Source organism: Triticum aestivum, chromosome 6B, assembly GCF_018294505.1.
Source record: "Triticum aestivum cultivar Chinese Spring chromosome 6B, IWGSC CS RefSeq v2.1, whole genome shotgun sequence".
NCBI lineage: Eukaryota > Viridiplantae > Streptophyta > Magnoliopsida > Poales > Poaceae > Triticum > Triticum aestivum.
This window is the reverse complement of record NC_057810.1, coordinates 331,858,706-331,870,443: the sequence shown is the minus strand read 5'-3', so window position 1 is coordinate 331,870,443 and position 11,738 is coordinate 331,858,706.

The window sequence follows — 11,738 nt, the reverse complement described above, 5'->3', positions numbered from 1 at the left end:
TTGTTTAGTTAAAAGTTAGCCATTGCAACTTCGTGTACTTCGTTTGTGTCCAACGACCAGACCAAGACCGCTTACGGATCCCCACCATTATCAATACCTCATATATATTTGCAATATTCAGATTGCTTTATCATATTCTTGCTCGTTCTTCGATTGCTTGTAGGAATAGACCTTCGTGGTCAGGCTGACTGTGCTTCCGGCATCGTCAGTAACCTCAGGAGATTGGTATAGCGATTGCTAAGGCGCAACGTCGTGCACGTTTGTAGTCGGATCGTCAAAGTCGTCTCCACCAAATCGATAGTTATCATCTCATCGAAAGATCGGGACACCCTCGCCTCTATCACCATCAAAGATCAATATGTGCATGATGCTGATTTTAAAGATGTAATGCAGAATTGTAAAGAAGGAAGAATGTGGAACAATTTTTTCGTTAACGATGGATTTGTGTTTCGTGCTAACAAGCTATGCATTCCAGCTAGCTCCGTTCGTCTTTTGTTGTTGCAGGAGGCGCATGCAGGAGGATTAATGGGACACTTTGGCGTGAAGAAGACGGAGGACGTACTTGATACACATTTCTTTTGGCCAAAGATGAGACGGGATGTTGAGCGTTTTATTGCTCGCTGCACTACATGTCAAAAAGCTAAGTCACGACTCAATCCTCATGGTTTATATATGCCTTTGCCTGTACCTAGTGTTCCTTGGGAGGATATATCTATGGACTTTGTTTTTGGTTTACCTCGAACAAAGAAGGGGAGGGATAGCATATTTGTTGTCGTGGATAGATTCTCGAAAATGGCACACTTTATACCATGTCATAAAAGCGATGATGCTGTTAATGTTGCTGATTTGTTCTTTCGTGAAATTATTCGCTTGCATGGTGTGCCAAATACTATTGTTTCAGATAGTGATACTAAATTTCTTAGCCACTTTTGGAGATGTTTATGGGCTAAGTTGGGGACTAAACTGCTTTTTAGTACTACTTGTCACCCCCAAACTGATGGCCAAACTGAAGTAGTCAATAGAACATTGTCTACTATGCTTAGGGCTGTTTTGAAGAGTAATAAGAAAATGTGGGAGGAATGCTTGCCTCATATTGAATTTGCTTATAATCATTCATTGCATTCTACTACTAAGATGTGCCCTTTTGAAGTTGTGTATGGTTTCCTACCTCGTGCACCTATTGATTTGTTGCCTCTTCCATCTTCGGAGAAGGTTAATTTTGATGCTAAACAACGTGCTGAATTGATTTTAAAAATGCATGAGTTAACTAAGGAAAACATTGAGCGTATGAATGCCAAATATAAACTTACTGGAGATAAGGATAGAAAACATGTTGTGTTTGCACCTGAAGATCTTGTTTGGTTACATTTGCGTAAGGATAGATTTCCTGATTTGCGCAAATCAAAGCTCATGCCACGGGCTGATGGTCCCTTTAAGGTGTTAGAGAAAATAAATGATAATGCATATAAACTTGAGCTGCCTGAAAATTTTGGGGTTAGTCCGACTTTTAACATTGCAGATTTGTAGCCTTATTTGGGTGAGGAAGATGAGCTTCCGTCGAGGACGACTTCATTTCAAGAAGGGGAGGATGATGAGGACATCAATACCATTGTTACACCCACAGCCCCTGCTGCTATACATACTGGACCAATTACTAGAGTTCGCGCACGCCAACTAAATTACCAGGTACTTTCGTTTCTTGGTAATGGTTCTAATGTTCATGAGAATATGATGCTGCCTAAATTGGATACATTTGTTTTGCTTACAAATGAAGGGCCTAGCTTGGAGAAGGATGAACATTGGAGCAAGAACAAGCATGGAGATGATGGCATGCGCAAGGGGAACAAGAACAGAGTTACAAGTGATGATTTAAGGACTTTGAAGCCACCATAATGGGTGCATGAAGCCTTGGACGAAATATACAAGATGCCACTTCATAAATTTCGTCCCGAGGCTGATAGAGGCGGGGTGTCCCGATCTTTCGATGAGATGATAACTATCGATTTGGTGGAGACGACTTTGACGATCCGACTACAAACGTGCACGACGTTGCGCCTTAGCAATCGCTAAACCAACTCCGAGAGGTTATTGACCACGCCGGAGCACAATCAACCTGACCACGAAGGTCTATTCCTGCAAGCAATCGAAGAACAAGCAAGAATATGATAAAAGAAATCTGAATATTGCGAGTATATATGAAGTATTGATAAAGGTGGGGATCCGTAAGCGGTCTTGGTCTGGTCGTTGGACACAAACGAAGTACACGAAGTTGCAATGGCTAACTTTTAACTAAACAAATCCCAAGAAAAAAAGCTACTAGATGGATCTACTTATATAGGAGCAAGGGGTGGCGGCCAAGGAGGTGGGAGGACGTCCCAAGGCAGCCTAAAACTAAATCTAGGTCGTACAAGGCCAATGGGCCCAAGTGGAGGTGATGTAACACCTTTGGACTTGTAGTTTGACTCGGATTCTGCTGCAGCATCAGATTGTTTCGTCCACAACTCAACGCTCCGGACGAATTTGAAGGTGATTCCAATTGGGTTGGAAAGTGCACGAAATGTAGTTTCCAACAAAAAAAGAATCACCCAATTCGGAGTCCGTATGAAAAACTTGTGTGCATTTTGAGTCAGGTATGTCTGTGCAGTCCGAATCTGAATCCAGAACGTGAGAGACTTGGACTCTATCTTCTCTTGGGCCAAAAGTGACGTGAGAGAACTTTTTGGACAGCAAATAAACATCTCTTTCTTCCTTATCTTCATATGTGGATTGTACAAATGTCCCATACACCTGCAATTAGACAAAACACAAAAGTGTGTGAAGTATTTTTGTTCTGGATAACATAAATAGATTATTGAATAATTTGCACTAGAAATCACCTGACAAATATGCATATATGCAATTTTTTGGTCATATCCAAGGTAGTCATGTCCTCATCATCCTCCACTTCTTGAAAATAAAGCCGTCCTCGGCGTTGCTTAATCTGAAATGTGGCTAACAAAAGAGACAAGGTGTACATGTTGTATATGTATATGTCATCCATTTTTACTTCCCTTGATTTTTGCATATATGACACATGAATAGATGAGTAACTTGCATAGTTCATAAAATCTAAAGCCAAAAAATTAGCACAAGAAGTAGAAGGCATGGAAATATTGCAACTCAGTTTGCACATATAAGTGAAGCTCTTATTCATTTCAAAAGATTGACAATGTTCATCATTAAACCATCCCAACATTGGTGAATAAACCTTACTTGCATCAAATTTACATGCTACAACATGCTTAAATAAGCAAACATGCAATAAGTCATTCAACATAGAATCATCACCAAGATTAGAGGTCATATCAAAATGATTAAACATTGGTTCTTTTGCATCAATAGTTAATTCAATGGGTGCACTCAAAATTGTTTGTATTTCAGTTGTTTGATCACATGGCAAAGTCAAATTATCAACGTAGTCCTCTAAAATAGGTGGTGTGATCAAAGTAGTGGGTAGCTCATCAGATGGTGCATTCAAATTGACAAGGCATTCATCATTCTCATGTAGAGATGGAAGATCAGTACCTTTGTCATTACCTCTTATGATCAACTCAGATGATGTAGCCACTCTCGGGGGCGATGTGTCACATGGTGGAGGCGATGTAGTCCTGACAACAACGGATGTGGTTGTCATAGTATGCCTAGTAGTTGAAGGAACAATCATATCAACTCTTGGAATGTGCACCGTGCGCTTGTTCTCCTCGTGGCCAACACGTCGTTTTATTTCCTGTTCAGCTTTGCAAGCAAGATGAAACAAATGGTCCATAGGATAACACTCTTCATGGATTAGTATCTCTTGAATATCACGGTTTAATCCTCCCCAAAATCTATCCATAAAATCATCTTCACTTTCTTCTAAAGAGGAATGCAACAAGGTAGTTTGTAAATCATCATAATATTTTGTTACAGTTTCACTACCTTGTTTTAAGTGTTGCAACTTCTTAATCATGTCACGAGTATAATAAGCAGGGACGAAAGTATGTCGCATGGCAAGTTTCAAATCATCCCAAGTAGTAGGTATATAATCAGGGTGTAACCGACAATATTCACTCCACCAAACCAAAGCATAACCAGTGAAAGAACCAACCGCAACCTTAACCTTTTTATGTTCATCGAAATTATGGGAAGCAAATATATTTTTTATGTCGAACTCCCATTCAATATATAAAGCAGGTTTAAAACGGCCATTAAATGGTGGTATAGATACATTAACCTGATCATGTGCATTTGGATGTTTGTGCACCTCTCGTGATGGTTGTGGTATTTGCAAAGGTGGTGATCCAGAAGCGGTCTTGGTCTGGTCGTTGGACACAAACGAAGCACACGAAGTTGCAATGGCTAACTTTTAACTAAACAAATCCCAAGGAAAAGCTACTAGATGGATCTACTTATATAGGAGCAAGGGGTGGCGGCCAAGGAGGTGGGAGGACGTCCCAAGGCAGCCTAAAACTAAATCTAGGTCGTACAAGGCCAATGGGCCCAAGTGGAGGTGATGTAACACCTTTGGACTTGTAGTTTGACTCGGATTCTGCTGCAGCATCAGATTGTTTCGTCCACAACTCAACGCTCCGGACGAATTTGAAGGTGCTTCCAATTGGGTTGGAAAGTGCACGAAATCTAGTTTCCAACAAAAAAAGAATCACCCAATTCGGAGTCCGTATGAAAAACTTGTGTGCGTTTTGAGTCAGGTATGTCTGTGCAGTCCGAATCTGAATCCAGAACGTGAGAGACTTGGACTCTATCTTCTCTTGGGCCAAAAGTGACGTGAGAGAACTTTTTGGACAGCAAATAAACATCTCTTTCTTCCTTATCTTCATATGTGGATTGTACAAATGTCCCATACACCTGCAATTAGACAAAACACAAAAGTGTGTGAAGTATTTTTGTTCTGGATAACATAAATAGATTATTGAATAGTTTGCACTAGAAATCACCTGACAAATATGCATATATGCAATATTTTTGGTCATATCCAAGGTAGTCATGTCCTCATCATCCTCCACTTCTTGAAAATAAAGCCGTCCTCGGCGTTGCTTAATCTGAAATGTGGCTAACAAAAGAGACAAGGTGTACATGTTGTATATGTATATGTCATCCATTTTTACTTCCCTTGATTTTTGCATATATGACACATGAATAGATGAGTAACTTGCATAGTTCATAAAATCTAAAGCCAAAAAATTAGCACAAGAAGTAGAAGGCATGGAAATATTGCAACTCAGTTTGCACATATAAGTGAAGCTCTTATTCATTTCAAAAGATTGACAATGTTCATCATTAAACCATCCCAACATTGGTGAATAAACCTTACTTGCATCAAATTTACATGCTACAACATGCTTAAATAAGCAAACATGCAATAAGTCATTCAACATAGAATCATCACCAAGATTAGAGGTCATATCAAAATGATTAAACATTGGTTCTTTTGCATCAATAGTTAATTCAATGGGTGCACTCAAAATTGTTTGTATTTCAGTTGTTTGATCACATGGCAAAGTCAAATTATCAACGTAGTCCTCTAAAATAGGTGGTGTGATCAAAGTAGTGGGTAGCTCATCAGATGGTGCATTCAAATTGACAAGGCATTCATCATTCTCATGTAGAGATGGAAGATCAGTACCTTTGTCATTACCTCTTATGATCAACTCAGATGATGTAGCCACTCTCGGGGGCGATGTGTCACATGGTGGAGGTGATATAGTCCTGACAACAACGGATGTGGTTGTCATAGTATGCCTAGTAGTTGAAGGATCAATCATATCAACTCTTGGAATGTGCACCGTGCGCTTGTTCTCCTCGTGGCCAACACGTCGTTTTATTTCCTGTTCAGCTTTGCAAGCAAGATGAAACAAATGGTCCATAGGATAACACTCTTCATGAATTAGTATCTCTTGAATATCACGGTTTAATCCTCCCCAAAATCTATCCATAAAATCATCTTCACTTTCTTCTAAAGAGGAATGCAACAAGGTAGTTTGTAAATCATCATAATATTTTGTTACAGTTTCACTACCTTGTTTTAAGTGTTGCAACTTCTTAATCATGTCACGAGTATAATAAGCAGGGACGAAAGTATGTCGCATGGCAAGTTTCAAATCATCCCAAGTAGTAGGTATATAATCAGGGTGTAACCGACAATATTCACTCCACCAAACCAAAGCATAACCAGTGAAAGAACCAACCGCAACCTTAACCTTTTTATATTCATCGAAATTATGGGAAGCAAATATATTTTTTATGTCGAACTCCCATTCAATATATAAAGCAGGTTTAAAACAGCCATTAAATGGTGGTATAGATACATTAACCTGATCATGTGCATTTGGATGTTTGTGCACCTCTCGTGACGGTTGTGGTATTTGCAAAGGTGGTGGCACGTCTCCCGCGATCGACAAAGCCCATGAATTGACTCTGGATCCTGTCATGATTAGTAGAACAAGAAACAAAACCCAAAAATAATGTTCCTATAACTACTAGGATGTGGTGGTAAAACGCTCACAGTAAAGCAAATATCAATGTCTTACAAGTTCTTACCATGCAGCAGGCGGTGATCGGCAACCAGCGGTGTCAAGTAACTCCGAATATTGAGTAAAGCAATTGCCAGGGGAGCGTACGTATACACGGTGTAGAAATATGTGGAGCTGGGTTGGCTATATATGGTAGCAAAAGATTAGCAATAATCAATTCAAAGATGCAATGTTGAATAAACGCTCAACGACGGTACTGTGCTGGTCCTAGGCTAGACCAGACTAGACACGCGAGCCTAGAACACTAATGAGGTCACGACGTAGCACAACTAGCATCAATGAAGGATACTAACTAGCTCTTGACAGCAAGATATAAGTGAAGATCACAACGGCTGTGAAGATAATGATGAAAAACAATTGCCAAGCAGGATATACAACAACTCTCTCTCCAACTTTCCTCTTGAAAAGTTTGAGACAATTTTCTGATAAATTCATTCAAAGAATGCTACTAACTCAAGCTTTCCAATGCAAAAAGAATCACTCAATTCCGAGTTGATATGAGGAGTCAAAGAATTCTAAAACTGGCATGAAAAATTGGAACAAGTTGTGTTCACGAACTTCGGAGGGCAAAAAGACCTATTTAGAAGCCTATTTTGAGGTGTCAAATATTGAACTAGCTTCTGCAACTATTAAGATGCGGCTCGTCGCTATCTTCAATTTGAGTATTCACTGAGCCAAAACTGACTTCGTATGAGGAAGATACACCTGTTTTACTGAACAGTGCGCAAAACAGATTCCAATCCGAATTCAGGTACGAGATTGATTCTAGATAGATCCAATTTTTTTTCTCCTCTCTTTTTTTTTCTAACATTTTTTTCTTTTCCTTTCTTTTTTCTTCTGTGACTTTTTTTTACTTTTTTTTCTCTCGTTTTTTTCTCTATCTTTTTTTTCTCTCTCCCTCTTTACAAAACAAACTAGATAAGATGTAGATTGGATCAAGCGAAGATGGGAACGATCTCAACTATGATTATGACAATGAACGGTGGGTAGCACGTGGAGGAAATTGATGGATGGGTGGTGGACAACGAAAGGGATAACGATGCAGCGGCGACGTGACTAATGTGAACAGAACTCGAAACTCTAATCGACCTAGACACTAAGACCAGCAACTCGACACGTCGATGCAACCGATAATTCAACTATGCAAGCAATGAAAAGAAAATTGCAAAGGCTCAGACTGGCTTGGACAAAGGATGAATAGATCTAACTCTTTTTTGTGGATTTTTCTTGGACAATAGGTAAGAAAATAAATCTGATCTAGGAAAACTGGAAATTCTCACCGAGCAACCTGAAAACTGATACCACTTGATAGAGGCGGGGTGTCCCGATCTTTCGATGAGATGATAACTATCGATTTGGTGGAGACGACTTTGACGATCCGACTACAAACGTGCACGACGTTGCGCCTTAGCAATAGCTAAACCAACTCCGAGAGGTTATTGACCACGCCGGAGCACAATCAACCTGACCACGAAGGTCTATTCCTGCAAGCAATCGAAGAACAAGCAAGAATATGATAAAAGAAATCTGAATATTGCGAGTATATATGAAGTATTGATAAAGGTGGGGATCCGTAAGCGGTCTTGGTATGGTCGTTGGACACAAACGAAGTACACGAAGTTGCAATGGCTAACTTTTAACTAAACAAATCCCAAGGAAAAGCTACTAGATGGATCTACTTATATAGGAGCAAGGGGTGGCGGCCAAGGAGGTGGGAGGACGTCCCAAGGCAGCCTAAAACTAAATCTAGGTCGTACAAGGCCAATGGGCCCAAGTGGAGGTGATGTAACACCTTTGGACTTGTAGTTTGACTCGGATTCTGCTGCAGCATCAGATTGTTTCGTCCACAACTCGACGCTCCGGACGAATTTGAAGGTGATTCTAATTGGGTTGGAAAGTGCACGAAATGTAGTTTCCAACAAAAAAAGAATCACCCAATTCGGAGTCCGTATGAAAAACTTGTGTGCGTTTTGAGTCAGGTATGTCTGTGCAGTCCGAATCTGAATCCAGAACGTGAGAGACTTGGACTCTATCTTCTCTTGGGCCAAAAGTGACGTGAGAGAACTTTTTGGACAGCAAATAAACATCTCTTTCTTCCTTATCTTCATATGTGGATTGTACAAATGTCCCATACACCTGCAATTAGACAAAACACAAAAGTGTGTGAAGTATTTTTGTTCTGGATAACATAAATAGATTATTGAATAGTTTGCACTAGAAATCACCTGACAAATATGCATATATGCAATATTTTTGGTCATATCCAAGGTAGTCATGTCCTCATCAGAGGCTATTATAGGTGCTGCGGCACCTTATTATTGGGCCAGGCCCATGTAATTTCGAAATACATAAGTATAGGCTATTTTTAGAGTCCGTATGTGTGGGGAAACAAGAGATAGGGTTGATTTCGGACCCCTCCACCAAGGGCCACGAAATTCCCCCCCCCCCTCTTCCTCCATATATACAGCCCTTAGGGCATCGTTTAGACTTTGGGTTTTGTTTAGATTAAAGTTCGCCATAGCTGCAACTTCGCGTACTTCGTTTGTGTTCAACGACCAGACAAAGGCATCACAGAACCCCACCTTGATCAATAAAGCTTTCATCTTATATTCGCAATCTCCAGATTGCAATCTTAGTTTCTTGCTTGTTCTTTGTTTGCTCGCAGGAAACAGACCCTCGTGGTCAGGTTGATCATGCTTCGGCGTGGTCAATAATCTCTCGGAGTTGTTTTAGCGATTGCTAAGGCGCGACGTCCTCGCACGTTCGTAGTCGGATCGTCAAAGTCGACTTCCACCAAAGCGATATCCATCATCTCATCGAAAGACGGGACACTTTGCCTCTATCAAGTGGTATCAGATTTCCAGGTTGCTCGGTGAGATTTTACAGTTTTTCGTAGTTTAGATCGAGTCTGTTCTTCATACCTACAGTCCACGAAAAAGCCACAAAAAAAGTAGGGTTAGTTCATCATATCCGAACCAATCTGAGCCTTTGCATAATCTTATTAGGGTTTTGCTTTGTTGAATTTGTGGTTGCTCGGTGAATTTGCGGTGTGCATGAAGCCTTAGACGAAATATACAAGATGTCACTTCATAAATTTCGTCCAGAGGCTATTATAGGTGCTGCGTCACCTTTTTTATTGGGCCAGACCCATGTAATTTCGAAATACATAAGTATAGGCTATTTTTGGAGTCCGTATGTGTGGGGAAAGAAGAGATAGGGTTGATTTCGGACCCCTCCACCAAGGGCCACGAAATTCCCCCTCTTTTCCTCCACATATACAGCCCTTAGGGCACCGTTTAGACTTTGGGTTTTGTTTAGATTAAATTTCGCCATAGCTGCAACTTCGCGTACTTCGTTTGTGTTCAACGACCAGACAAAGGCGTCACAGAACCCCACCTTGATAAATAAAGCTTTCATCTTATATTCGCAATATCCAGATTGCAATCTTAGTTTCTTGCTTGTTCTTCGTTTGCTCGCAGGAAACAGACCCTCGTGGCCAGGTTAATCGTGCTCCGGCGTGGTCAATAACCTCTCGGAGTTGGTTTAGCAATTGCTAAGGCGCGACGTCCTCGCACGTTCGTAGTCGGATCGTCAAAGTCGACTTCCACCAAAGCGATATCCATCATCTCATCGAAAGACAGGACACCTTTGCCTCTATCACCTGGCGCAAGCGGGGTGTATTTTTTTGGATTCGCACGCTCGCCGCGAGCAATTTGAGTACTTATGTGTCCGACACGGACTACTAATGACAAAATTATGACCGTTTTAGTGAACTTCTGTCCATTCTATGGCAGTCCTTGAAAGTACTTCATTTTCTCGTGCGCATTTTGCCTGACTGCCCCAAAAATTCTTGTCCTCTATAGTGGAGATATCGTTTCCACATATATATTAGCCGATGCCAGGAATGCCCTTTTGTTCTTGGCTTTCACGCACATGAGTTACAGCATGCCATCCGGCGAAAACAAGGAGAATAAGGCATATAGCCGCTGGATTTTCTTCAATTTACGGCCAAATAATATTGCCCGGATCATAGAGCATCTGCAGAAAGGTACGTTTGTCCCTACCTGGGGGGCTAATGTCTATAAGCAACATAATCTCTCGAATTTCCATCAAAAGGAAGTGCCCATGGGTTCAAAAACCTGTCTGAAAAATAGCAACGAATGATGTTCTTTGACTTTCAGGGCCAAAAAGTCCTGCTTAAGGCTGAAGTTGAGGGTACTCCAGGCCTCCTCGCGCAAGTGGGCAGTATTTTTTTGGATTCGCACGCTCGCCGTGAGCAGTTTGAGTACTTATGGGTCCAACACGGACTCCTAATGACAAAATTATGACCGTTTTAGTGAACATCTGTCCAATCTATGGAAGTCCTTGAAAGTACTTCATTTTCTAGTGCGCTTTTTGCCCGACTGCCCCAAAATTTCTTGTCCTCTATAGTGGAGATATCGTTTCCACATATATATTGACCGATGCCAGGAATGCCTTCTAGTTCATGGCTTTCACGTGCATGAGTTACACCATGTCATCCGGCAAAAACGAGGAGAATAAGCCATATAGCCGTTGGATTTTCTTCAATTTACGGCCAAATGAGATTGCCCGGATCATAGAGCATCTGCAGAAATGTACGTTTGTCCCTACCACGGGGGCTAATATCTATAAGCAACATAATCTCATGAATTTCCTTCAAATGGAAGTGCCAATTTGGGGGGGAGCATCCCACGTTCGTCCCCATGTACACTCCGACTACTCTCCAAGCCCCAAGAGGACATATGACGAGACCTCGAACATACGCCATTGGACACAAGGTGAATTCACTCCTCTTCGAACCGTCACTTTTCGCATATGAGACATGGTTACTACCTCAAACCGAAACGCTATGCATACTCAGGTACCAAGGACTTCACCGTGAAGAAGCTAGGGAGCAAGGAGAACCGGAAGCGGAAAACATACGTGAAGACGGAGAGGAAAAGCGCCAAGGACCAGACTGGTCGGATGATCCAGACGGCGGCCCGGATGATCCCGACAGAGCCCGGACGATCCGGACCCCCATCCGGACGATCCGGCTAATTCGACCGAAGACTATAGAAGCCTCCCCCCTGAAACCGGATCATCCGGACCCCGTCCCGGATCATCCGGACCATGCCCGGACGTCCGGACCACCAGCCGGACATCCGG